The 26,008-nt window shown below is 48.7% G+C and overlaps 1 long non-coding RNA gene across 2 annotated transcripts in view; it reads left to right on the top strand.

Moving 5' to 3' along the window:
- The window catches only part of LOC117310033 (uncharacterized), a 121,035-nt gene that overhangs the window by 60,329 nt on the left and 34,698 nt on the right, over window positions 1-26,008 (top strand). The window contains exons 1-3 of one of the 2 annotated variants that reach the window (XR_012329035.1): window positions 8,578-8,711; window positions 12,153-12,289; window positions 23,567-23,707. The exons of the other annotated variant lie outside the window; for it this stretch is intronic. This is a non-coding gene — a long non-coding RNA (uncharacterized lncRNA). Of the gene's footprint in view, window positions 1-8,577; window positions 8,712-12,152; window positions 12,290-23,566; window positions 23,708-26,008 lie in introns of those variants that run through there. 2 annotated transcript variants of the gene reach the window in all.

The raw sequence follows: 26,008 nt of genomic DNA, 5'->3' as shown, positions 1-26,008 counted from the left end.
AACAGGCAGCAGTGGCCTCACACCAGTGGGGCCACATCATCGAAAGGTGAGGAACCAAGCACGTGTGGCCTGAAACCAGAGGACCCACACCAACAAGGGGCTGGGAGTGAGAGGAAGGAGGAGCCTCACAACAGAAGGTCCATGGAATAAAAATATTTAGGAATCCAGAAGTTGGAACCCCTCAACAGGCGGACAGGAGCACCGAAGCTATGGGATCCTCAATACCAGCCCCGGGGTCCCAAGCAGCGATCCTTCCCCGGAGGGTACTTAACCCACCCAGGGATTCAAGCAGGGAGTTCGCCTTGTCCAACTCGCACAGGAGACTGGCATGAGATGTAGGGCTCATCTACTTGCGTTCACACTACGTGCGTGGCCCGGAGAAGTTCTCACGGAGCCGAATCCAGCACCCTTCCTCCACCACGTGTGTACACAAAGGAGCCCGGGGCAGTGGGTGTTCTCAGGCCAAGAGAGAAGCCCTTGTTCTGTGCTGCACCTGCTGGGTGGTTCAAAGGTTTTCTGACCTTCCGGCTCTGGAAGCTTCTCAGAGCTGAGGCTACGCCTGGGCTGCGAAAGCAGAGAGGCGTAGAGGCCTTTCACACTGAAGGCGTGGGCCTGTTTCCCATGGAGAAAGTGTACGTCGCCCAACCCCCACCCCCACCCCACCTCACCCCACCCCAACCCGCCCCCAGCTGGAGGCGTGCGGGTTGACACCATTTTGTCCTGCCCATGGAAAATACAAAGAGGCGTCCACGATTTGGGCTGTCTGGTGAAAGAATTTTGAATCGGCGGCATTTTCTGATGTGCGCCTAGTGGTGCGAGGACACTCCTGCCAGGTTCCCATCCTCAGGGGGATGTGGGCCTTGTGCTCTGAGGTCCCAACGGCTGGGTTGCTCACGGTTCCATGGTGTGGGCCCTCTTGTGTGAGTTCACTCCGGCCTTGATCCCATAGCCTCGTGGCCCTGGGCCGCCTGTTGGGGGAGGGTCCAGCTCCTGGATTCCTCACATTTTTTATTCTGTGGGCCCTCTGTTGTGAGGCTACTCTTGCCTGCCTCAGTCCCAGCCCGTTGGTGATGTGGGTTCTCCGGTTTGAGGCCACACGTGCTGGGTGCCTCACCTTTCGATGATGTGGCCACACTGGTGTGAGGACACTCCTGCCTGGTTCCCATCCCCTTAGGTATGTGGGCCCTGTGGTGAGAGTCTGATCCTGGCTGGGTTCCTCAGACTTCTGTGAGGTGGGCCTTCTGATGTGAGGTCACTCCTGCCTGGCTCCCACACGTCGCCTTGGTGACGTGGGCCCTCGTGTGGCAGTTGGAGCCCACTGGGCGCGTCCTCCCCTGGTTGATGAGGTCTCTATGGCTTAAGACCCTAACTGCTGGGCTCCCCACTTTTTCTGATGTGCAGCCAGTGATGCTGGGACACTCCTTCCAGGTTCCCATCCTGCTGGGGCTGTGGGCTTTCTTCTCTGAGGTCCCAACGGCTGGGTTGCTCACACTTCCATGGTGTGGGCTCTCTGATGTAAGTTCACTCCGACCAGGATCCCATGGCCTCTGTGCTCCTGGCTGCCTGATGGGAGGTTCCAACTGCTGGATTCCTCACCCTTTTTATTCTGTGGGCCCTCTGTTGTGAGGCTACTCCTGCCTGTCTCACTCCCAGCCCCTTGGTGATGTGGGCCCTCTGGTGATAGTCTGATCCTGGCTGGGTTCCTCACCATTCTGTGATGTGGACCCTCTGCTGTGAGGTCACTCATGCCTGGTTGGCACATGTCGCCTTGGCGACGTAAGCCTCTGTTGTCAGTTGGAGTCTGCTAGGAGACTCCTTCCCTCGGTGATTAGAGCCCCTTTGGCGTCAGGGCCTAATTGCTGGGCTCCCCCATATTTCCTGATGTGCGGCCAATGGTGCGAGGACACCCATGCCAGGTTCCCATACACATGGTTATGTGTGCCTTCCGTTCTGTGGTCCCAACGTCTGGCTTTCTCCACTTTCATGGTGTGGGACCCTCTGGTGTGAGTTCACTGGGGCCTGGATCCCATAGTCTCACTGTTCCGGGGCGCCTGCTGAGGGGTTCCAACTGCTGGGTTCCCCACTTTTTTTGTTTCATGTGCCCTCTGTTGTGAGGCTCCTCCTGCCTGCCTCACTTGCAGCCCCTTTGTGTGTGGGTCCTCTGGTTTGAGGCCACATGTGCTGGGTTCCTCAATTTTAGATGACGTGGATGTGACCCCAGTGGTGTGACGACACTTCTACCTCGTTCCCATCCCCTTGGTGATGTGGGCCCTCTGGTGAGACTCTGTTCGTGCCTGGCTTCCTCACAGTTCTCTGAGGTGAACCCTGTGCTGTGAGGTCACTCCTGCATGGCATATTTCGCCTTGCGGACGCGGGCCTTCTGCTGTCAGTCAGAGCCTGCTGGGAGCCTCCACCCCTCGGGGATGAGGGCCCCTCTGGCATCAGGCTTTTACTGCTGGGCTCCCACACATTTCCTGATGTGCGCTCAGTGGTGCGATTACACCCTTGCCAAGTTCCCATACCCATGGGGATGTGGACTTTCTGCTGTGAGGTCCCAACGGCTGGCTTGCTCAAACTTTCATTGTGTGGGGCCCTCCGGTGTGCGTTCACTGCTGCGTGGATCCCATAGCCTCAGTACCCCGGGCGGCCTCCTGGGTGTTTCCAACTCCTGGATTCCTCACTTTTTTTATTACATGGGCCCTCTCTTGTGAGGCTCCTCCTGCCTGCCTCACTCCCAGCTCCTTGGGAATGTGGATCCTCTGGTTTGAGGAAACATGTGCTGGGTTCCTCACCTTTCGATGATGTGGATGTGGCCCCACTGGTGTGAGGACACTCCTGCCTGGTTCCCATCCCCTTGGTGATGTGGGCCCTCTGGTGAGAGTCTGATCCTGCCTGGGTTCCTCACCGTTCTGTGAGGTGGACCCTCAGCTGTGAGGTCACTCGTGCATGGCACAGGTCACCTTGGCGACGTGGACCCTTCTGGTGTCAGTTGGAGCCTGCTGGGAGCCTCCTCCCCTTGGTGATGACGGCCCCTCTGGTGTACGGTCCTAACTGCTGGGCTCCCCTACATTTCCTGATGTGCGCCCACTGGTGCGAGTACACCCCTGCGAGGTTCCCATCCCCATGGGGATGTGGACCTTGGGCTCTGAGATCCCACCGGCTGGCTTGCGTACACTTTCATGGTGTGGGACCCTCTGGTGTGACTTCACTGCGGCCTGGATCCTATGGCCTCGGTGCACCGGGCTGCCTGCTGAGGTGTTCCAACTGCTGGATTCCTCACCTTTTCTCTTCCATGGGCCCTCTCTTTTGAGGTTCCTCCTGCCTGCCTCACTCCCAGCGCCATGGTGATGTGGGTCGTCTGGTTGGAGGCCACATGTGCTTGGTTCTTCAACTTTCAATGATGTGGATGTGGCTCCACTGGTGTGAGGACACTCCTGTCTGGTTCCCATCCCCTTGGTGATGTGTGCCCTCTGGTGAGAGTCTGATCCTGCCTGGGTTCCTCACCATTCTGTGAGGTCGGCCCTCTGCTGTGAGATCACTCCGGCCTGGCTGTTATGTTGACCCTCTGCTGTGAGGTCACTCCTGTCTGGCACACGTCGCCTTGGCCAAGTGGGACATCTGGTGTTAGTTGGAGTATGCTGGGAACCTCCGCCCCTCGGTGATGAGGAACCTCTGATGTCAGGACCTAACTGCTGGGCTCCCCATATTTTCTAATGTGCGCCCAATTGTGCGAAGACCATGATGTGTGATTTCCTCGGTGATGAGGAACCTCGGATGTCAGGCCCTAACTCTCACCAGAGTGTTAGGGCCTGATGGGGGAGTTGTGCCAGGGAGGAGTGATCTCACAGAAGAGGGTCCGGCTCAGAACGGGGAGGAATCCTCTGAGGACCATAACGGTTCCTAATCGTTATGTGAGATGGGCCTTTTTCTGTGAGTTCACTCCTGCCTGGCACACGTCGCCTTGGTGACGTGGGCTGTCTGGTGTCCATTGGAGCCTGCTGGGAGCCACCTCCCCTCAGTTATGAGGGCCCTTCTGGAGTCAGGCCCTAACTGCTGGGCTCCCCCACATTTCCTGATGTTCGCCCAATGGTGCCTGATGTGCGCCCATTGGTGCCAGGACACCACTGCCAGGTTCCCATCCCCAAGGTGCTGTGGGCCTTCTGCTCTGAGGTCCCAACGGCTGGCTTGCTCACACTTTCATGGTGTGGGGCCCTCCGGGTGAGTTCACTGCACCCTGGATCCCATAGCCTCGGTGCTCTGGGCCGCCTGCTTGGGGGTTCCAACTGCTGCATTCCTCTCCTTTTGTATTCCATGGAACTTCGGTTGTGAGGCTCCTCCTGCCTGCCTCACTCCCAGCCCCTTGGTGATGTGGGTCCTCTGGTTTGAGGCCACATGTGCTGGGTTCCTCACCTTTTGATGATGTGGCCCAACTGGTGTGAGGACACTCCTGCCTTGTTTCCATCCCCTTGGTGATGTGGGCCCTCTGGTGAGAGTCTGATCCTTGCTGGGTTCCTCAGTGTTCTGTGACGTGGGCCCTCTGCTGTGAGGTAGCTCCTTCCTGGCTTGGCGATGTGGGACCTCTGGTGGCAGTTGGAGCCTGCTGGGAGACTCCTGCCCTCGGTGATGAGGGCCCTCTGGCGTCAGGCCCTAACTGCTGGGCTGCCCATATTTTCTGATGTGTGCCCAGTGGTGCGTGGACACTCCTACCAGTTTCCCATCCCAGTGGGGATGTGGGTCTTCTGCTCTGAGGTTCCAACGGCTGGGTTGCTCACAGTTGCATGATGTGAGCTCTCTGCTGTGAGTTCACTCTGGTCTGGATCCCATAGCGTTGGTGCTCTGGGCCGCCTGCTTGGAGATTCCAAGTGCTGGATTCCTCACCATTTTTATTCTATGGGGCCTCTGTTGTGAGCCTCCTCCTGCCTGCCTCACTCCCAGCCCCTTCGTGATGTGGGTCCTCTGATTTGAGGCCACATGTGTTGGTTTCCTCACCTTTCTATGATGTGGATTTTGTCCCACTGGTGTGAGGACACTCCTGCCTGGTTCCCATCCCCTTGGTGATTTGGGCTCTCTGGTGAGAGTCTGATCCTGCCTGGGTACCTCACCCTTCTGTCAGGTGGGTCCTCTGCTGTGAGGTCACTCCTGCCTGGCTGACACACTTGGACTTGGCGACATACGCCCTCTGGTGGCAGTTGGAGCCTGATGAACGCCTCCTCCCCTGGGTGATGAGGGCTCTCTGGCGTCAGGCCCTAACTAATGAGTTCCCCACGTTTTCTCATGTGCACCCAGTGATGCCAGGACACTCCTGCCAGGTTCCAATCCCCATGTGGATGTGGGCCTTTTGCACTGAGGTCGCAACGGCTGGCTTGTTCACACGTTCATGGTGTGGGGCCTTCTGGTGTGAGTTCACTGCGGCCTGGATTCCATAGACTAAGTGCCCAGGGCCGCCTGCTGGGGGGGGGGGGGGTTCCAACTGCTGGATTCCTCACCTTTTCTATTCCATGGGCCCTCTGTTGTGAGGCTCTTCCTGCCTGCCTCACTCCCAGGCCCTTGGTCATGTGGGTCCTCTGGTTTGAGGACACATGTGCTGGGTTCCTCACCTTTCGATGTTGTGGATGTTCCCCCACTGTTGTGAGGTCACTCCTGCCTGGTTCCCATCCCCTTGGGTATGTGGGCCCTGTGGTGAGAGTCTGATCCTGCCTGGGTTCCTCATTCTTCTCAGAGGTGGGCCCTCTGCTGTGAGGTCACTCCTGCCTGGCTTTCACAGGTCGCCTTTGCGACGTGGGCCCTCTGGTGTAAGTTGGGGCCTGCTGGGAGCCTCCTCCCCTCGGTGATGAGGGCCCTCTGGTGTCAGGCCCTAACTGTTCGGCTCCTCACATTTTCTGATGTGTTCTCAATGGTCCGAGGACACTCCTGCCAAGTTCCCATCCTCATGGGGATGTGGGCCTTCTGCTCTGAGGTCCCAACTGCTGGGTTGCTCACTGTTTCATGATGTGGGCCCTCTGGTGTGAATTCACTCCGGCCTGGATCCCATAGCCTCGGTGCTCTTGGCCACCTGCTTGGAGGTGGCAACTGCTGGATTCCTCACCATTTTTATTCTATGGTCCCTCTGTTGTGAGGCTACTCCTGCCTGCTTTATTCCTAGCCACTTGGTGATGTGGGTCCTCTGGTTTGTGGCAACATGTGCTGGGTTCCTCACCTTTTGATGATATGGCCCCACTGGTGTGATAACACTCCTGCCTGGTCCCCTTCCCCTTTGTGATGTGGGTCCTTTGGTGAGAGTCTGATTCTGGCTGGGTTTCTTACCGTTCTGTGAGGTGGGCCTTCTGCTCTGAGGTCAATCCTGCCTGGTTGGCTCACTTCGCCTTAGCCACGTGGGCCCTCTGGTGTCAGATGAAGCCTGCTGGGAGCCTCCTCCCCTCGGTGATGGAGTCCCATTGGTTTATTCTGCTTTTGTTCCTCTTGCTTGGGGAGACAGATCCAGAAAATATTGCTAAGACGGATGTCAAAGAGCAGACTGCTTATGTTTTCTTCAAGGAGCTTTATGGCTTTAGGTCTTACATGGAAGTATTTGATTCATTTTGAGGTTGCTTGTGTTGGTGGTATAAGAAAGGATTCCAGTTTTATCCTTGTTTATATAGTTGTCCAGTTTTCCCACCACCATTCATTGAAGAGGCTATCTTTTCCCCATTGTATAGTCTCACCTCCTTTGTCATAGATGAATTGACCATATATGCCTATGTTTACCTTGGGGCTCGCAATTCTGTTCCATGGATCTATGTGTATTTCTTTTGTTCCTATACCATAGTGTCTTGATTACTCTACATATGTAGTATAGTTTGAAACAGGGAGTGTGATATGTCCAAGTTTGTGCTTCTTTCTTAAGATCGTATTGACTACTCAGGTACCTTTCTGTTTCCTTACACATATCAGAATACTTCGTTCTAGTTCTCATAAAATTCCATTGGTATTTTGATAAGAATGGCATCAAATCTCTAGATTGCTCTGGGGTGTGGAATCATTTTAACAATATGAATTCTTCCAATCCAAGAACACATTATATCTGTCCATTTGTCTGTGTCATCTCCAATTTCTTTCATCAGTGTCTTCCAGTTTTCTGAGTACAGGTCTTTTACCTCCTGGGTTAGATGTATTCCTAGGTATTTCATTTTTGTTAATACCATTGTCAATGCGTTTGTTTTCTTAATTTCTCATTCTGAAAGTTTGTTGACTGTGGATAGAGATGCAACTGATTTCTATGGGTTAATTTTGTATCCTGCAACTTAACTGAATTTTCCAATGAATTCTATTTGTTTTGGGGGGTCATCTTAAGGATTTTCTAAATAAAACATCATGTCGGGACTTCCCCTGTGGTCCAGAGGTTGATACTCCGCGCTCCCAATGGAGGGGGCCTGGGTTTGATCCCTTGTCAGAGAACTAGATCCCACATGCATGCCACAACTCAGAGTTCGCATGCCACAACTAAGGAGCCCACCTGCCGCAACTAAGGAGCTCACCTGCCACAACTAAGACCCAGCGAAACCAGAATAAATAAGTGAATGAATAAATAAATGAAATATAAAACATCATCTTATCTACAAACAGTGACAGTTTTACTTTTTCCTCTGCCATTGGATTCCTTTTATTTCTTTTTCTCATGTAATTACTATGTCTAAGACTTCCTAGACCATGTTGAATGCAAGTGGTGAGAGTGGTCGGGGTTAGAATTAGGTTTAAGCAGAATCCACCCTCTTCCCCTTCCTCCCTCCCCATCACTCTGAGGCCTCCAGGAAGGACAGAACTAGTCCTGGGTCACACATGACTCAGGGAGTTGAACTGGACCACTGTTTCTCTGCCCCACAGTCCTGGGCAGAGTTTTGTATAGTATAGATAGTATCTCTGTACCTTCTTTGACCAGGTGTCTATTTAGAGCTTTCCCTATTTTTAATGGGGTTGTGTTGTAGTTCTTTGTATATTTTGAGACAAATTCTTTATTAGATATGTTTGCAGTTTTTTCCCCCCAGTGTGTGCTGTCTTTCGATTTTCTGAATGAGGTTTTTCACACAGTAGAAATCTTTAATTTTATAAAGTCCACAGAATCCCTTGTTTTTCTTTCTGGACTGTTTTTTTGTGTTGTGTGTTAAAACCACAAAGCTTGTGATGGACATGACCAAGCCCAAGCTCATATCAATTTTCTTTTATGTGTTCTCCTATAATTTTGAATAGTTTTGCATTTCAAACTTGTCTCTGAATCATTTTGTGTGAATTTGGTGTAAGTTGTAAAGCTCGTATCTACATTCATTTTATTCCATATGGTTTCCAATTCATTGTTCCCTAACTACTTTGGAGAAGCTATGGGATATTGTCTTCATTTGTTTGATTTCCACAATTTAATGGGTTCAGCAGTTCTGCCAGCAGGGTCTCTGTCTCCAGTGACCCGTGAGGGAGGGGCGGCCTGCACTTCCCACACCGACCACAGGGTGGCGCTGATCCCGCCTCTGTGACCCACAGCGCATGCGCCTTCCCCGCGGACCCCGCTCTGAGCGCAGCTGAGGGGAGTTGTGTCTCCTCAGGCACCGCCGGCTTGTGGCTGCTGACGGGCGCTCGGTCTCCTCAAGGACTCGCTGTGGTTTCGGCTTCAGGACAACGTGGGGCTGCGTCCACGCTGGCGGGAGCTGGGTTTCCTGAGGACGCAGGCGACGCCGGAGGAACAGGTGAGGAGACAGTGAGGAACAGTGGGGAGAAGCTTCCTGGGGGCGACTGACGGCTGCGGGGGTCCGTCTTCATGCGACCCAGGAAGGCCTTGGTGTGCAAAGCTGGGTGTTTGGTCAGGCTGGTGTGCGGTGGAGCCGCGTGGGTTATGGGGTGTGCAGTCTTCCCCGCACCGTTTACCGTGGGGCTGCCCTTCCGCTTGGTGTGTCCTTGGCCCCCTTGTCGTAACTTAATGGCCCCCCCCCCCCCCCCCACCGTGCAGGATGTGTTCTGGGCTCTCCGTCCCGTCGCTCTGGTCTGTGCGCCTGTTTTGAGCCAGTTCCGCACTGTTTTGGGGACTGTAGCTTCGTGATGAAGTGTGAAGTCAGGAAGGGAGATGCCTGCGGCCTGTTCTCATTTCTCAGGGTCACCTTGGCTCTTCGGGGTCCTTTGTGGCTCCACACACATCTCAGGAGGATTTGCTCCATTTCTGTGAAAAACACCATTGGAATTTCAGGACGGCCTGCCTTCCCTGTGTGCACCGCTTTGGGTAGCATGGACATTTTAGCAACAGTACTTCTTGCATTCCATGAGCACGGGGAGTCTTTCCACCGACTTGTGTCTTCTTCAGTGTCTTCATGAGTGTCTTAAAGTTTTCAGGTCTTTCACATCCTCAGTTAAATTTATTCCTTGGTATTTTGTTCTTTTTGATGCGGTTGTAAATAGGGTTTTTTTCTCTTTCTGATGGTTCATTATTAGTGTTTAGAAATGCAGTTGAGCTGTGTGTACTGATTTTGTGTCTTTACTGAATTCATTTATTATTTCTAACAGTTTTTCTTGGTGGAATGATGTGGAAAATTGAACTTCCAAAATCCCGCTGTTTCTACCACATCCAAGTCATCCACAACAGGGAGGAAAGGGAAGTCCTTTATATTGGGAAGTCCTAGGACCCTTCCGGGGCTCCCCACCTGCTCACCCTTGGTCGGTGTCCTCAGTTCACCTGTGCAGACAGGTGAGGATCCCCTCCAGAGGCTCCCAAACGCTTCACCCCTACATCCTGCCCGGGGTCGGCCTGTGTCCTGTCGGGATGTTCCACCCTCAGGAAGCCCCCAAGTACATGGCAAGGGCAGGCATCAGGCCTGCTGCGTGCACTGCTGTGCGTCCTGCTGTAAACACGGGCATGACACTGCCCAGGGTGCAGGAAAGGCAGCCTTACCTCGGGACGTGGGGAGAGGGGCTGCCCACAGGGTGGACATCAGTTCTCGGCTCACCAGGCAAGGGCAGCTGGGTTCTCGCTCCTTGGACCCTTTCTCACCCGGCCAGACCATGACCCGGCTTTGTTCCCACCCCTGTTGTCCCTCCATTGGCCTCGCTCTTGTGAGCAGAGCAGGACAGTGTGGTCTGTGGTTACAGGCTGAGACACACAGACACTGGCTGACCTGCGTGCACCCACCTGACCCCACGGAACGGGCACTGCACCAGGGCCTGTGAGGTGTGGGTTTGCCTGCCCACAGAGAGGCCGGGCCTCTGTCCTGGCTCCAGAGGTCACCTTGAGTCTGACCGGAGTGTCTGTGCTCCTACAGTGTTGTGTTAATTTCTACTGTACAGCAAAGTGATTTATATATACAAACATACATATATACATATTTTTCATATTCTTTTCCATTATGGTTAATTACAAGGTATTGAGTACAGTTCCCTGTGCTGTACAGTAAGACCTTGTTTATCCATCCTATATATAATAATTTGCATCTACTAATCCCAAACTCCCAATCCATCCCTCTCCCCTGTCTTCCCCTTGACAACCACAAGTCTGTTTTCTATATTTGTGAGTGTGTTTTTGTTCTGTAGATAGGTTCATTTGTGTCTCATTTTATAATCCACATATAAGTGATATCACATGGTATGTGTTGTTCTCTGGCTGACTTACTTCACTTTGTATGATAATCTCTAGGTCCATCCATGTAGCCGCAGATGGCATTATTTCATTCTGTTTTATGGTGAGTAATATTCCATTGTATATATGTACCACATCTTCAATATCCATTCATCTGTTGAGGGACATTCAGGTTGCTTCCGTGTCTTGGCTATCGTGAAGAGTGCTGCTGTGAATGCTGGGGTGCACGTACCTTTTTGAATTATAGTTTTGTCTGGATGTGTGCCCAGGAGTGAGATTGCTGGTTCATATGGTAATTCTATTTTTAGTTTTTGAGGAACCTCCATACTGCTTTCCATAGCGGCTGCATCAATTTACATTCCCATCAGTAGTGTAGGAGGGTTCCCTTTTCTCCACACCCCTTCCAGCAGTTATTTCTAGACATTTTAATGATGGCCATTCTGACCACTACGGGGTGATAACTCACTGTAGTTTTGATTTGCATTCTCTAATAATTAGCGATGTGGAGCATCTTTTCACGTGCCTCTTGGCCGTCTGTGTGTCCTTGGAGAAATGACTATTTAGACCTTCTAAAATTCTGCCAGTTTTTGATTTTTTTTCTCTTTTGAGTTGTATGAGCTGTTTGTATATTTTAGAATTAAGCCCTTGTTGGTCGTGTCATTTGCAGATATTTTCTCCCAAACAGTGAGCACAGGTTCTGGAACAACTGGATACCCACATGCAGAAGAGTAAAGTTGGACCCTTACCTCCCCCCACCTCATATACAAAATCAACCAAAGGCCTAGATGCAAAATGGACCAAAGGCCTAGACGCAAGAACCAAAATTAGAAAACTCCTAGAAGAAAACATGAGAGTAAATCTTCATGACCTTGGATTTGGTCATGATTTCTTAGATCTACCAAAAGCACAAGCAACAAAAGACAAAATAGATGAATTGGACTTCCTCAAGATGAAAAACAGTTGTGTATAAAAGGAGCAAGGAATAAGATAATCCACCATCCAAAATGGCCCAAGATGTTTGCAAACCATGTATCTGATAAAGGACTGTAGCCCAGCAGCCAAGCCCCCGGTGGTCCAGTGGAGTGTCTGTGCGGCCCCTCCCGTCCTTGGTGATCAGGGGATTTCAGGCCCCACAGCACCCGAGGGGTGGACACGGGTCATCTTGGATGGTTTTGAGCCCAGATGCACTCCCATTACTGCCCTCAAAGGCTGAAGGCTTCAGCATGCCTCCAGAAGGACACAGAGTATTTGCAAGTCTTTGAGAACCAAGAGAACAGTCTTCACATTTCTGGAAGGGCATCTTATTATTTCACAGCATGACCATTTTCAATCTGGCTTTCAGGGGTGCTCTCCCACCTCCCTGATTTCTCTGAGAGTGGCCATGGGGGGTTGGCTGTCCCCAGTCCCCACACCAAGTGACAAGGCCAGTGGGGCCAGACCCTGGTGGTCCTTAGCTTCGCTGGAGACTAACCCAGACTCTCAGCCTGCGATTGAACGTGGACACCCCTGCTTCTCCCCGTCACCGATTCTCATCTCCTCCTCTGTCTGTCTTTCTCTTGCTTTTCAGTCTCAGATTTACCTGACAGCCACCACTCACAGCTCCCGAAGAGCCCAGAGATTTCTCCTGGAAGGAAAGGTTCTGGAAAATCAGAGGGATAAATAAAGGATGCAGCTGATTCCCGCCTTGTGCTGACGCCCAAGAGGGTGAGGAGAGTGAGTGTTTTCTCATTAGAATTTTAAATCCTCCAAGTAATAGATCATTGGGGGCGGGCATCCAGTGTTCTGCTGTTCGTTCTAAGAATGTCATTCTTGGATTTTAATGTGGTAAATAATTTATATTATGAATATGCAGAGGGGGCGATATCCATTCAAAAATGTTAGAGGTAACTCCAAGGGATTTACAACGAACAAGGACACAGACCCTGTGTCCAGACACTGGCTGTGAGGTTCCTACCCTGAGCCACAGTCCCCTGGAAGGCGGAGTGGCCATGACTCTCCTCCCGCAGGTGAGCCTACACAGGCACATCCCACGTGGGACCACTGTATCGCAGAATCTTAGAGTGGCCGATGGCAGGCAGCTGGCTATAGATGCGGAAGAGAAAACTGCCCAGCAGCCTGGGACAACCCTGGGGTGAGGCCTTAGGAAGGGCCAGTGTCAGAGCCTCAGAGATAACTTGAAGAGAGTTCAGGCTGTTAAGGACATCGTCAGAGATGCACTTAGGGACATATTCAGGACCTTACTTATGGACAGGATCAGGGCATTATTTAGTGACAGCTTAGACTATAAGGGCCTAAGTTAGGGACAGTGTCAGTGCTTCACTTAGAGATAACGTGAGAGCCTTCGTTAGACACAGTTCAGGCTGTTACTTAGGGATATCTTCAGGGCCTTAGAACCAGCATTATGGCCATAATTAGAACCAGTGTCAGGGCATTAGTTAGGACCCAAACTAGGGTGTCAGTTAGGGAGTCAGGTCATTAGTTACAGACAGTGTCAGGGTTTTAGGTAGGGACAGTGGCAAGTCCTTAGTTAAGAAGGGTGTCAGGGCCTCACTTAGGGGCAGCGTCAGGATGGTAGTTAGGGAGAGTCAGGACATTAGAATTTCAGATTCTGTGGTAGAGACAGCCTCAGGGCCTCACTTAGGGACAGCGTCAGTGCTTACTGTGGGACAGTTTCAGGACCTTGATAAGACATGGGTCATGATATTAGCTCAGGATAATGTCAGGACATTAAATATTGATGGCAGCAGGGCCTTAGTTAGACACAGAGTCAGGGCCTGCGTTAGAACCAGCATCTGGACCTCTGTTAGGTACCGTGTCAGGGCCTGAGTTAGGAATAGTGTTACGGCTTTAGCGAGGGACAGTTCTGGGCCAGATTTAGGTTGAGCATCTAGGCCTCAATTAGGGACAGTGTCATGGCCTTGGGCCTAAATTCAGTGTCTGTGTTAGGCACAGATTAAGGGCTTCAGTTAGCATAAGAGGCAGGACATTTGCTGGGGCTAGTTTTAGGGTAAAGTTTATGGATCGTGTCAGGAAATGACCTAGGGATAGTGTCAGAACCTTAGTCATTGACAGTATCAGGGCCTTATTTAGAACCACTATCATGGCTGCCGGTAGGGACAGCTCCAGTGCCTGACGTAGGGAGAGCAACAGGGCCTGATTTAGGCCTAGCGTCAGGCCCTTAGCTGGGGACACTGTCAGGGCATTATGTAGGAGCTGCATCAGGGCCTTTGTTGGGTCAGCAATGGGGTCTTAGTTAACGACATGATCAGGGTCTGAGGTAGTCACCGCTTCAAGGCCTCAGGTAGGCACAGCTTCAGGGCCTGAGTTAGGTACAGCCTCAGGCCTTCACTTAGGGACAGCGACAGGGCTTTCTTAGGGAGAGCGTCAGGCCCTTGTTTAGAAATGGGTCAGGATATTAGCTCAGGATAGTGTCCGGATTTTAGTTATGGCCGGCAGCAGGGCCTATATTAGGGACATATTCCAGGCCTTAGCTAGAGACAGTGTGAGGGCCCGAGTTAGGACTAGTCTGGGCCTTAGTTAAGGAGAGCATAGGGCTTCTGTGAGGACAAGAGGCAGGAAATTAGATCGGGACAGAGTCAGCTTCCAGGTCAGGGATAGGGTCAGGAAATGAGCTAGGCATAGTGTGAAGACCTTAGTGATTGAGAGCATCAGTGCCTTTGTTACGACCAGTGTCAGGGCCTTAATCAGGACCAGTGTCAGGGCTTAATGTACGGATAGCGTCAGAGCCTAACTAAGGTACGGCAACAGGGCCTAAGTGAGGCCTATCTTTAGGTCCTGAGTGAGGGACAGTGTCAGGGCATGACTTAGGAGTAGTATAAGGGCCTCTGTAGGATCAGCATTAGGGTCTTCATTAAAGACTTTCTCAGGGCCTCTGATAGGGACATCCTCAGGTCCTCCCTTAGGTACAGCGTCAGGGCTTACTTTCGGAGAGTTTCAGGACCTTGGAAAGACATGGGTCAGGATATTAGCTCAGGATAATGTCAGGACTTTAGATATTGACAGCAGCAGGGCCTTAGTTAGACACAGTGTCAGGGCCTGCGTTAGGACTAGCATGTGGGCCTCTTTTAGGTACCGTGTCAGGGCCTGAGTTAGAAGTAGTGTTAGGGCCTTAGTGAGGGACAGTTCTGGGCCAGATTTAGGAAGAGCATCTAGACCTCAGTTAGGGACAGTGTCACGGCCTTGGGACTAAATTCAGGGCCTGAGTTAGGCACAGCATAAAGGCTTCCGTTAGCATAAGAGGCAGGACATTTGCAAGGGCCAGGCTTAGGGTGAAGTCTAGGGATCGTGTCAGGAAATGACCTAGGGGTAGTGTCAAGGCCTTAGTCCCTGAGAGTATCTGGGCCTTAATTAGAACCGGTGTCAGGGCTTCAGGTAGGGACAGCATCAGAGCCTGACTTAGGGAGAGCCACAGGGCCTGAGTGAGGTCTAGCTTCAGGCCCTTAGGTGGGGACACTGTCAGAGCATGATGTAGGAGGTGCATCAGGGCCTTTGTTGGGTCAGCAACAGGGTCTTAGTTAAAGGCATGATCAGGGCCTGAGGCAGTCACAGCGTCAAGACCTCAGGTAGGCGTAGCTTCAGGGCCTTAGTTAGGCACAGCCTCAGGCCTTCACTTAGGGACAGAGACAGGACTTTCTTAGGGACAGTGTCAGGACCTTGGTTAGAAATGGGTCAGATTCTTAACTCAGGATAGTGTCCGGATTTTAGTTATTGCCGGCAGCAGGTCCTATATTAGGGATAGATTCCGGGCCTTAGTTAGAGACAGTGTCAGGGCCTTAGTTAGGACTAATCTGGGCCTTAGTTAGGGAGACCATTAGGGCTTCTGTGAGGAAAAGAGGCAGGAAATTAGCTCGGGACAGAGTCAGCTTCCAGGCCAGGGACAGTGTCAGGAAATGAGCTAGGGATAGCGTGAAGACCTTAGTGATTGAGAGCAACAGGGCCTTAGTTAGGACCAGTGTCAGGGGCTTAATCAGGACCAGTGTCAGGGCTTGATGTAGGGTCAGCGTCAGAGCCTAACTAAGGTACGGAAACAGGGCCTAAGTGAGGCCTATCTTTAGGGCCTGAGTGAGGGACAGTGTCAGGGCATGACGTAGGAGTAGTATAAGGGCCTTTGTAGGATCAGCCTTAGGGTCTTCGTAAAAGACATTCTTAGGGCCTCTGTTAGGGACATTCTCAGGACCTCCCTTAGAGACAGTGTCAAGGCTTACTTTGGGACAGCTTTAGGATCTTGGTAAAACATGGGTCAGGATTTTAGGACGAGCGTCAGAGCCTTTTTTAAGTACAGTGTCAGGGCCTGAGTTAGGTGTTGTGTCAGTACCTGAGTTAGGACGAGCCTCCAGGCCTCTGTTAGGGAGAGGTTCATAGCCTCGGGACTAATTTCAGTGCCTTAATTTGGGACAGCATCTGGGATTTAGTTAGCACAAGAGGCTCGACATTAGTTAAAGGCAAGTTTAGGTTAAGTCTAGGGATAGTGTCAGGACATGACCTAGGATTAGTGCCAAGACTTCAGTTACTTAGTGCATCAGGGTCTAATTTAGGACCATTGTCAGGCCTTCAGGTAGGGACAGCGTCAGAGCCGGACTTGGGAAGGGTGACAGGGCTTGAGTGAGGCGTAGGGTCAGGGCCTTAGCTAGGTACAGTATCAGGGCATGACTTAGGAGCAGCATAAGGGCCTAGGTAGGATCGGCCTCAGGGGCTTTGCTAAAGCCATTATCAGGACCTCTGTTAGGGACAGCCTCAGGGTCTCTCTTAGGGACACCGTCAGGCTTATTTAGGGACAGTTTCAGGACCTCGTTAAGAGATGGGTCAGGAAATGAGCTCAGGATAGTGTTAGGACATTAGATATTGACGGCAGCAGGCCCTTAGTCAGAGACAGTGTCAGGGCCTGCGTTAGGACTAGTATCTGGGCCTTTGTTAGGTACCGTGTCAGGGCCTGAGTTAGGAATAGTGTTAGGGTTTTATTGAGTGTCAGTTCTTGGCCCGATTTAGGACGAGCATCTAGGCCTTAGTGACAGTGTCATGGCCTTGGGCCTATATTCAGGGTCTGTGTTAGGCACAGAGTAAGGGCTTCAATTAGCATAAGAGGCAGGACATTTGCTAGGGCTAGGTTTAGGGTAAAGTTCATGGATCGTGTCAGGAAATGACCTAGGGATAGTGTCTAGACCTTAGTCACTGAGTTTATCAGGGCCTTATTTAGAACCAGTGTCATTGATGCAGGCAGGGACAGCGTCAGTGCTTGACTTAGGGAAAGCAACAGGGATTTCTTAGAGAGAGTGTCAGGACCTTGTTTAGAAATGGGTCAGGATATTAGCTCAGGATTGTGTCGTATTTTAGTTATTGCCGGTAGCAGGACCTGTATTAGTGTAGATTCCGGGCCTTAGTTAGCGACAGTGTCAGGACCTTAGTTAGGACTAGTCTGGGTCTTAATTAGGGAGAGCATTAGGTCATCAGTGAGGATAAGAGGCAGGAAATTAGCTCGGGACAGAGTCAGTTTCCAGGCCAGGGGTAGTGTCAGGAAATGAGCTAGGGATAGCGTGAAGACTTTAGTTATTGAGAGCATCAGGGTCCTAGTTAGGACCAGTGTCAGGGCTTTAATCAGGACCAGTGTCAGGTCTTTAATCAAGACCAGTGTCAGGGTTTGATGTAGGGACAACGTCAGAGCCTAACTGAAGTATGGCAACAGGGCCTATGTGAAGCCTATCTTAAGGGCCTGAGTCAGGGACAGTGTCAGGGCGTGACTTAGGAGCAGCATAAGGGCCTCTGTAGGAGTAGCATTAGGATCTTTGTTAAAAACATGCTCAGGGCCTCTTTTAGGGACAGCGTAAGGGCTTCCTTTGGGACAGTTTCAGGACCTTAGTAAGACATGGGTGAGGATATTAGCTCAGGATAGTGTCAGGACTTTAGTTATTGACGGCAGCAGGGCCTTCGTTAGACACAGTGTCAGGGCCTGATTTAGGATTAGCATCAGAACCTTTTGTTAGGTACAGTGTCAGGGAATGAGTTAGGAGTAGTCTCAGGGCTTTGCTTAGGGAGAATGTCAGGGTCTGAGTTAGGTGTAGTGTCAGCGCCTTATTTAGACTAGAGACTCCAGGACCCTCCCTGATTTCCAAAGGGCAGATTCGAATGTTTGCTAATCAGGGAAGGGAGGGGATGCAGAGAAAAGTGAGGAAGCATCAAGAAACAATAGTGCTGCCTTGGGGCTGGATCCTGATTTTGCCTCAAGGGATACAGGTAAGCCTATCTTTGAGCTCTTTACCAACCTAAAACGCCCACAAAATAGAAGATTTTAGTCTTCTTTATTTCAGAGAAGCTCATCAAGAGACCATCTGAGGCCAGATTAAAGGGAGTTAAGTCCCTGTACACACACTAAACCTTAGGAGGAGCTGCATCCTTAAACCACTGCTGTAAAACTCCTCACCAGATCCTCCTGCATTGGGACGCACGGTTTTTGAGGCACGAGGTTTCTGTGTCCCCCCTTTGGCTGCCAAAGCAGTAAAGCTATTCTTTTCTACTTCCTCCAAACCACTCTCTCTCAGATTCGATTTGGCACTGGTGCACAGTAGTCGAGTTTTCGACATCATATTTAGTACCCAATGTGGGGCTGACTTGGGGATGGCCCCTGTGGGTTCCCTGACTCAATCGGGCACTGAGATTTTCTCCACGCCAGCCGCTTTCGAGAGAGTGTAGGGTTGGAGAATGCCTTTAGAGGGCAGACCACCTGACACCCTTGCCTGGAAAGGCTGTGCCCCAGTCATCCCAGCAGTTAGAACTCTGGGGCAGGAATAGATGGTGGAAGAGGGAACACCCTACCAGCTGCCGAGGCCATATTTGCCTTGAGGACGTTCCTCTCTTCCTCCTGCCTGGGCTGCCCCGAATGTCTTACTCCAAGGGATTATTTTGGGGAACCAGAAAAATAGCATTTGGGAGGTTGCAGCACCTCAGCCAGCGTGTGGTAACTCCCCTGGCATGCAGTCTGAGGTCCTTTTAACCCTGTGAATTTGGGGTAACCTTGGTTCCCATTTGGGTGACTTTTCATTCCAGGAAATCTCATTTGGAAGGTGCACCACTTGGACAGAGGTCACAGGCTAAGTTGAGACTTGGAAGATGATTTGAGTCTTGAGCTGTTTGGTTTTTGGTTTCTGTTTGGTTTCTGGTTCCTTTGGTTTGAGGCTTCCATTGGTGTTTAGGATTTTGTTTTGTTTTTAGTCCATGTGTGAGTGTTCTATGGTTCAAGCATAAGAAGTGCTTCTTCTTCAGTTCCATGTGATAGCCAGTGGGCAAAATCCTGGCAGACTGGTCAACCTATAGTTGTAAACCTAAGACTAAGAAAAGAATGCAATTCTATTGTAATTTTGTCTGGCCAATGTATGGATACATTCTTGAAAAATGAGGAATGGTGGTCTTTGAGTGGGAGCCTAAATGACTATACCATCCTTCAGCTAGAGTTATTTTGTCACAGGAAGAGAAAGACAAAAGAAATTCCATATGTTCAAACATTTATTAAGCTACGTAATAAAGAAAGTGAGCAGCTAGGTAACAGGCTGATGGTACAAAGAGAAAAGAAAGTCACTTTGTAGTAGAGCTGGTTGTGTCTGAATGTGGAAAAAAATAAGGGGCAACATAAGATGGATACAGAAGGTGATGAACATTTGTGAAAAGGGAACACTGAGGAAAGAGTTGTGCATGACCAGGATTTTCTAAGATGGATTTTGTTGGAAGTGGGTTAGGGCAAGCCTGGATTTGGATTCTCCCTCCAAAGTTTCCTTGGAATGCTGCTTTTGATTGTGAACAGCTTGTGAGTTCCTTTGCCTGTCTGTCATCTGTATTTTTGTTTGAAATCTCTTTACTTTGGTTCAGTGAATAAGTGTTGTTTGGCCAATTCTAACAGTACTTTTGATCTCCAGCTAACTTTGAGCTGCTTTCGAAGGTCCTTGAGCCATCTCAGAGAGAAATGTTTGATTAGTATGTTAAATTACATGGAATTCCTAAAAAGCTAGCATGTCCTGGTAAAATTTTATTGGTCATAATTCTAGTTATTTTTAAATGTTGTATGTAACAGCATTAATGGTTTCTTTTGTCATTTACATTGTGGTCAAATGTTTAACCATGACCTTTTAAGTCTTTATGTGATTTATAGATAGTTACTGTTGTGCTCTAACACTTTGCAAAAGTGCTCCATCTTCAAGAATATCTATGTGAAGGACCTTTTGGCAAGCACAGGTCTCTGATAAATTTCATATCATAATGCCAAACTGGGTAAGAAATGAAAAATCTTAATGGAGAATCGGATGGCTTCATAAAAAGTTAACAGAAGGATTGGTTATTGAGTGAACTGGTGAATATGGTTATAATGTTTTTGGGTTTTTTTGTTACTGGCTTTGATCTGTGTTTTCCAGACACAGGGAAGTCCTTCCCCTCAAGCTACTTAGGACTTGGAGCAATTGGATAAATGACACCTCTGTATGGAAGTGTGTATTTATGAAAGTTACTGTGTTGGCTTCATTTTGCCCTGATGTTTAAGAGGAAAGGAAAATTACCTAATGAAGTTATGAGAATGTAACTACTCATGATGTATCACTGTTTGCTTTAGGTCTACTGCTAAAAGCACATGTGCAATGCTTGTGTGACAATTGGGTATGAATAATAAAATGTATGACCTATATAAAGCGTTTTCTCATTAACATTCCTCTGAGCATGTTCACGATACCTGATCAATGTTCCCCCAATGTGGATTAACTAGGCAAATATAAAGGAGGCCTAGCGCTGAGGGACATGATCTACACCTGGGCCAAACAGCTGAATCATTCTGGCACTGAGGGATTGACATTTTGATCATCAATGCTTTCTATTGAAAGACTTGTAATCAAAAGGGAAAAAAACTCTTCACATATTGAGGTGTGAGGAACTCACTCTGGCTTATACATGGTTTAACTTAAACTTTACTGACCTAATTGGCCTGTTTTTGGTCTTTTGGATATGAATTGTACATCTGCTTTGGCATTGAGGAGGGGAATGCATTTTACTGTCAAAAAGGAGTAACTGTGGTTCAGACATACAAGATAAACCTAAGTGTCCATTGTAGATGTGATTTAGATGCATTCATGTATTTTTTGTTTTCTTTTTTCTTCTAAACCTTTATTGGAGTATAATTGCTTTACAGTGGTGTGTTAGTTTCTGCTTTATAACAAAGTGAATCAGTTATACATATACATGTGTTCCCATATCTCTTCCCTCTTGCGTCTCCCTCCCTCCCACCCTCCCTATCCCACCCCTCTATGTGGTCACAAAGCACTGAGCTGATCTCCTTGTGTATATGTTTTTGAATTTGTGTTTTTGTTTCCTTCAGAAAGATACCCCCAAGTGTAATTCCTGCATCATATGGTAGTTCTATTTTTAATTTCTTGAGGAACCTCTGTACTATTCTCCATAGTGGCTGCACCAATGAACATTCCCAAGAGAATGCATGAGGGTTCTCCTCATCCTCGCCAAGGCTTGTTATTTGTTGTCTTTTGGACGATAGCCAAGTTTTTAGGTGTGAGGTGATAATCTCATTGTTCTTTTGATGTGCGTTTCCCTGATGATAAATGATATTGGTCATAGTTTCATATGTCTCTCGGCCATCTGTACATACTCTTTGGAAAAATGTTCAGTCCCAAGTTTTAATTGGGTTTTTGGTTTTTGGAGGTTCAGTTGTGTGAGTTCTTCATCTGTTTTGGATATGAACCCCTTTTCAGACATATTGTTTGCAACTATTTTCTCACATTCGGTAGGCTGCCTCTTCATTTTGTGGATGGTTTCCTTTGCCATAGAAAAGCTTCAAAGTTGGATGGAGTCCCATTGGTTTATTCTGCTTTTGTTTCTCTTGCTTGGGGAGACAGATCCAGAAAATATTGCTAAGATGGATGTCAAAGACCAGACTCCTTATGTTTTCTTCGAGGAGCTTTATGGCTTCAGGTCTTACATTGAAGCATTTGATTCATTTTGAGGTTGCTTGTGTAGGTGGTATAAGAAAGGATTCCAGTTTGATTCTTGTACATGTAGTTGTCCAGTTTTCCTACCACCATTCATTGAAGAGGCTATTATTCCCCATTGTATAGTCTCACCTCCTGTGTCATAGATGAATTGACCATATATGCCTATATTTATCTTGGGGCTCTCAATTCTGTTCCATGGATCTATGTGTATTTCTTTTGTTCCGATACCATACTGTCTTGATTATTCTAGATATGTAGTATAGTTTGAAACAGGGAGTGTGATATGTCCAAGTTTCTGCTTCTTTCTTAAGATCGTATTGACTACTCAGGTTCTTTTCTGTTTCCTTACACATATTATAATTCTTTGCTCTAGTTCTCATAAAATTCCATTGGTATTTTGATAAGAATGGCATCAAATCTCTAGATTGCTCTGGGGTGTGGAATCATTTTAACAATATGAATTCTTCCAATCCATGAACACATTATATCTGTCCATTTGTCTGTGTCGTCTCCAGTTTCTTTCATCAGTGTCTTCCAGTTTTCTGAGTACAGGTCTTTTACCTCCTGGGTTAGATGTATTCCTAGGTATTTCATTTTTGTTAATACCATTGTCAATGCGTTTGTTTTCTTAATTTCTCATTCTGAAAGTTTGTTGCCAGTGGATAGAGATGCAACTGATTTCTATAGGTTAATTTTTTATCCTGCAACTTAACTGAATTCTCCAATGAATTCTATTTGTTTTGGGGGGTCTTAAGGATTTTCTAAATAAAACATCGTTTCGGAACTTCCCCAGTGGTCCAGTGGTTAAGGGTCCCCGCTCCCAATGCAGGGGGCCGGGGTTCGATCTCTGGTCAGGGAACTAGATCTCACATGCATGCCACAACTAAGAGTTCGCATGCCACAACTAAGGAGCCTGCCTGCCGCAATTAATGAGCTCACCTGCCACAACTAAGACCCAGCGCAACCAGAATAAATAAATGAATAAATAAATAAATAAATGAAATATAAAACATCATCTCATCTACAAACAGTGACAGTGTTACTTTTTCCTCTGCCATTGGATTCCTTTTATTTCTTTTTCTCATGTAATTACTATGTCTAGGACTTCCTAGTCCATGTTGAATGAAAGTGGTGAGAGTGGTCGGGGTTAGAGTTAGGTTTAAGCAGAATCCGCCCTCTTCCCCTTCCTCCCTCCCCATCACTCTGAGGCCTCCAGGAAGGACAGGACTAGTCCTGGGTCACACATGACTCAGGGAGTTGAACTGGACCACTGTTTCTCTGTCCCCCTGTCCTGGGCATAGTTTTGTATACTATCTCTGTACCTTCTTTGACCAGGTGTCTATTTAGAGCTTTCCCTATTTTTAATGGGGTTGTGTTGTAGTTCTTTGTATATTTTGAGACAAATTCTTTATTAGATATGTTTGCAGTTTTTCCCCCCCAGTGTGTGTTGTCTTTCGATTTTCTGAATGAGGTTTATCACACAGTAGAAACCTTTAATTTTATAAAGTCCACAGAATCCCTTGTTTTTCTTTCTGGACTGTTTTTTTGTGTTGTGCGTTAAAACCACAAATCTTGTGATGGGCATGACCAAGCCCAAGCTCATATCAATTTTCTTTTATGTGTTCTCCTATAATTTTGAATAGTTTTGCATTTCAAACTTGTCTCTGAATCATTTTGTGTGAATTTGGTGTAAGTTGTAAAGCTCGTGTCTACATTCATTTTATTCCATCTGGTTTCCAATTCATTGTTCATTAACTACTTTAGAGAAGCTATGGGATATTGTCCTCATTTGTTTGATTTCCACAATTTAATGGGTTCAGCAGTTCTGCCAGCAGGGTCTCTGTCTCCAGTGACCCGTGAGGGAGGGGCGGCCTGCACTTCCCACACCGACCACAGGGTGGCGCTGATCCCGCCTCTGTGACCCACAGGGCATGCGCGTTCTTTGCGGAACGCGCTCTGAGCGCAGCTGAGGGGAGTTGTGTCTCCTCAGGCACCGCCGGGTTTTGGCTGCTGACGGGCGCTCGGTCTCCTCAAGGACTCGCTGTGGTTTCGGCTTCAGGACAACGTGGGGCTGCGTCCACGCTGACGGGAGCTGGGTTTCCTGAGGACGCAGGCGACGCCGGAGGAACAGGTGAGGAGACAGTGAGGAACAGTGGGGAGAAGCCTCCTGGGGGCGACTGACGGCTGCGGGGGTCCGTCTTCATGCGACCCAGGAAGGCCTTGGTGTGCAAAGCTGGGTGTTTGGTCAGGCTGGTGTGCGGTGGAGCCGCGTGGGTTATGGGGTGTGCAGTCTTCCCCGCACCGTTTACCGTGGGGCTGCCCTTCCGCTTGGTGTGTCCTTGGCCCCCTTGTCGTAACTTAACGGCCCCCTCCCCCCCCCCCCCCACCGTGCAGGATGTGTTCTGGGCTCTCCGTCCCGTCGCTCTGGTCTGTGCGCCTGTTTTGAGCCAGTTCCGCACTGTTTTGGGGACTGTAGCTTCGTGATGAAGTGTGAAGTCAGGGAGGGAGATGCCTGCGGCCCGTTCTCCTTTCTCAGGGTCGCCTTGGCTCTTCGGGGTCCTTTGTGGCTCCACACACATCTTAGGAGGATTTGCTCCATTTCTGTGAAAAACACCATTGGAATTTCAGGACGGCCTGCCTTCCCTGTGTGCACCGCTTTGGGTAGAACGGACATTTTAGCATCAGTAATTATTACATTCCATGAGCACGGGGAGTCTTTCCACCGACTTGCGTCTTCTTCAATGTCTTCATGAGTGTCTTAAAGTTTTCAGGTCTTTCACATCCTAGGTTAAATTTATTCCTTGGTATTTTGTTCTTTTTGATGCGGTTGTAAATAGGGTTTTTTTTTCTCTTTCTGATGGTTCATTATTAGTGTTTAGAAATGCAGTTGAGCTGTGTGTACTGATTTTGCATCTTTACTGAATTCATTTATTATTTCTATCAAGTTTTTTTGGTGGAATGGTGTGGAAAATTGAACTTCCAAAATCCCACTGTTTCTACCACATCCAGGTCATCCACAACAGGGAAGAAAGGGAAGTCCTTTATATTGGGAAGTCCTAATAAGTCTTTCCACAGTGCCTCTAAATGACATGTGGACTTGGGGTGAACTGGATCTGGGTAAGGCTTGGCCTCTGCATGGAAGTTTGATATTTCCTCTGCCTTTCTGGCATGGTTTTGACATGGTGTTTTGAAAAGTACTTGACTTTCCAGTAATTTCAAACGTACAGACAGCTTTACGTACAGAAAAGCAAGTCTTGTATCTTCATTAAATATATTCCTAAATATTAATGTTGACATTATTTAAAATGGAGTTGTTTTCATAAGTTCTTTTTCAGATTGTTGATTGCTAGTATATATGTATAAGATAGATTTTTGTGAATTGATATTTTTTTCTGTTACTTTGCTGAATTACTGATTAGTCAAATATTTTTTGTTGTTATAGGAAGTTTTATATTTAAGATGGTGTGATCTGTGTTCTGTGAATAGACATAGTTTTAATTTTTCCATTCACATATGGATGCCTTTGGTTTCTTCCCTCAAAACTCTGGGTAGAACTTCCAGTACACTATTATCAGTGGTGGAGGCCAGCTTCCTGGCCTTGTTCCTGATTTCAGGAGTGAATCTTTCAGTTTTTAACATTGAGCACGGTGTTTGCTGTGGCTTTGTATACTACTCTTTTTCATATTGAACAAACTTCCTTTTATTCCTACTTTCTTGAGTGCTTGTATCATGAAATAGCACTGGATTTTGATTATAGCTTTTCCTGCAATAATTGATAGGATCATGTGCTTTGACTTCACTTCTTTATAGTTCTTCAGTACATTGCTTAGGTTTAATATGTTGAACAACCTGACATTTCCAGTGTAGAGATACTTGTTTATGACATCATCCATTTAATGTTCTGTTGGCTCCATGTTGTTCTAATTTTGTGGAGGATTCTTGCGTTCATATTTCTAAGGTATACTGGTGTACTTTTCTTTCTCATGATGTATTTGTGTGACTTGATTAGATGTGGCTTGGTGTTGGTGCTTTGAAGGGTCAGCATTAGGGCTGGGGCTGGGTTATGGTTGCCCTAAGCGACCCTGACGTTGCAGCCCAGGCCGCCCGCCTCTGACCACTGCGTCCCCTCGCCAGCTCTGGCCCGGCCTGCTAGAGACTCTCCCCATCATTGGAGGGCAGGGCTGACCGCCCCTCGGCCTCCCTCCCCCCTCTGCCCGTCCGTCCGTCCTCCCTGATTCAGGACACCCCATCCTCCATGAGGCTTCTGGATTCCGGCCTGGGGGACCCACACACCCCCACGAGCTGTGTCGACCATGAGGATTGTCACCTCAAGAGGCCCCAGAAGACGGACTCCCCGGGACCTCAGTATGGGACTTTGTGTGCAGATGGGCCACCACAGAGCTGCCCGGGGTGAGCTGAGGTCACTGACCAG

The sequence above is a fragment of the Tursiops truncatus genome, chromosome 21, assembly GCF_011762595.2.
Source record: "Tursiops truncatus isolate mTurTru1 chromosome 21, mTurTru1.mat.Y, whole genome shotgun sequence".
In the NCBI taxonomy this organism is placed as follows: domain Eukaryota; kingdom Metazoa; phylum Chordata; class Mammalia; order Artiodactyla; family Delphinidae; genus Tursiops; species Tursiops truncatus.
Note: the sequence above shows the minus strand (reverse complement) of the source record. Positions and strands in the feature narration are given on the sequence as shown.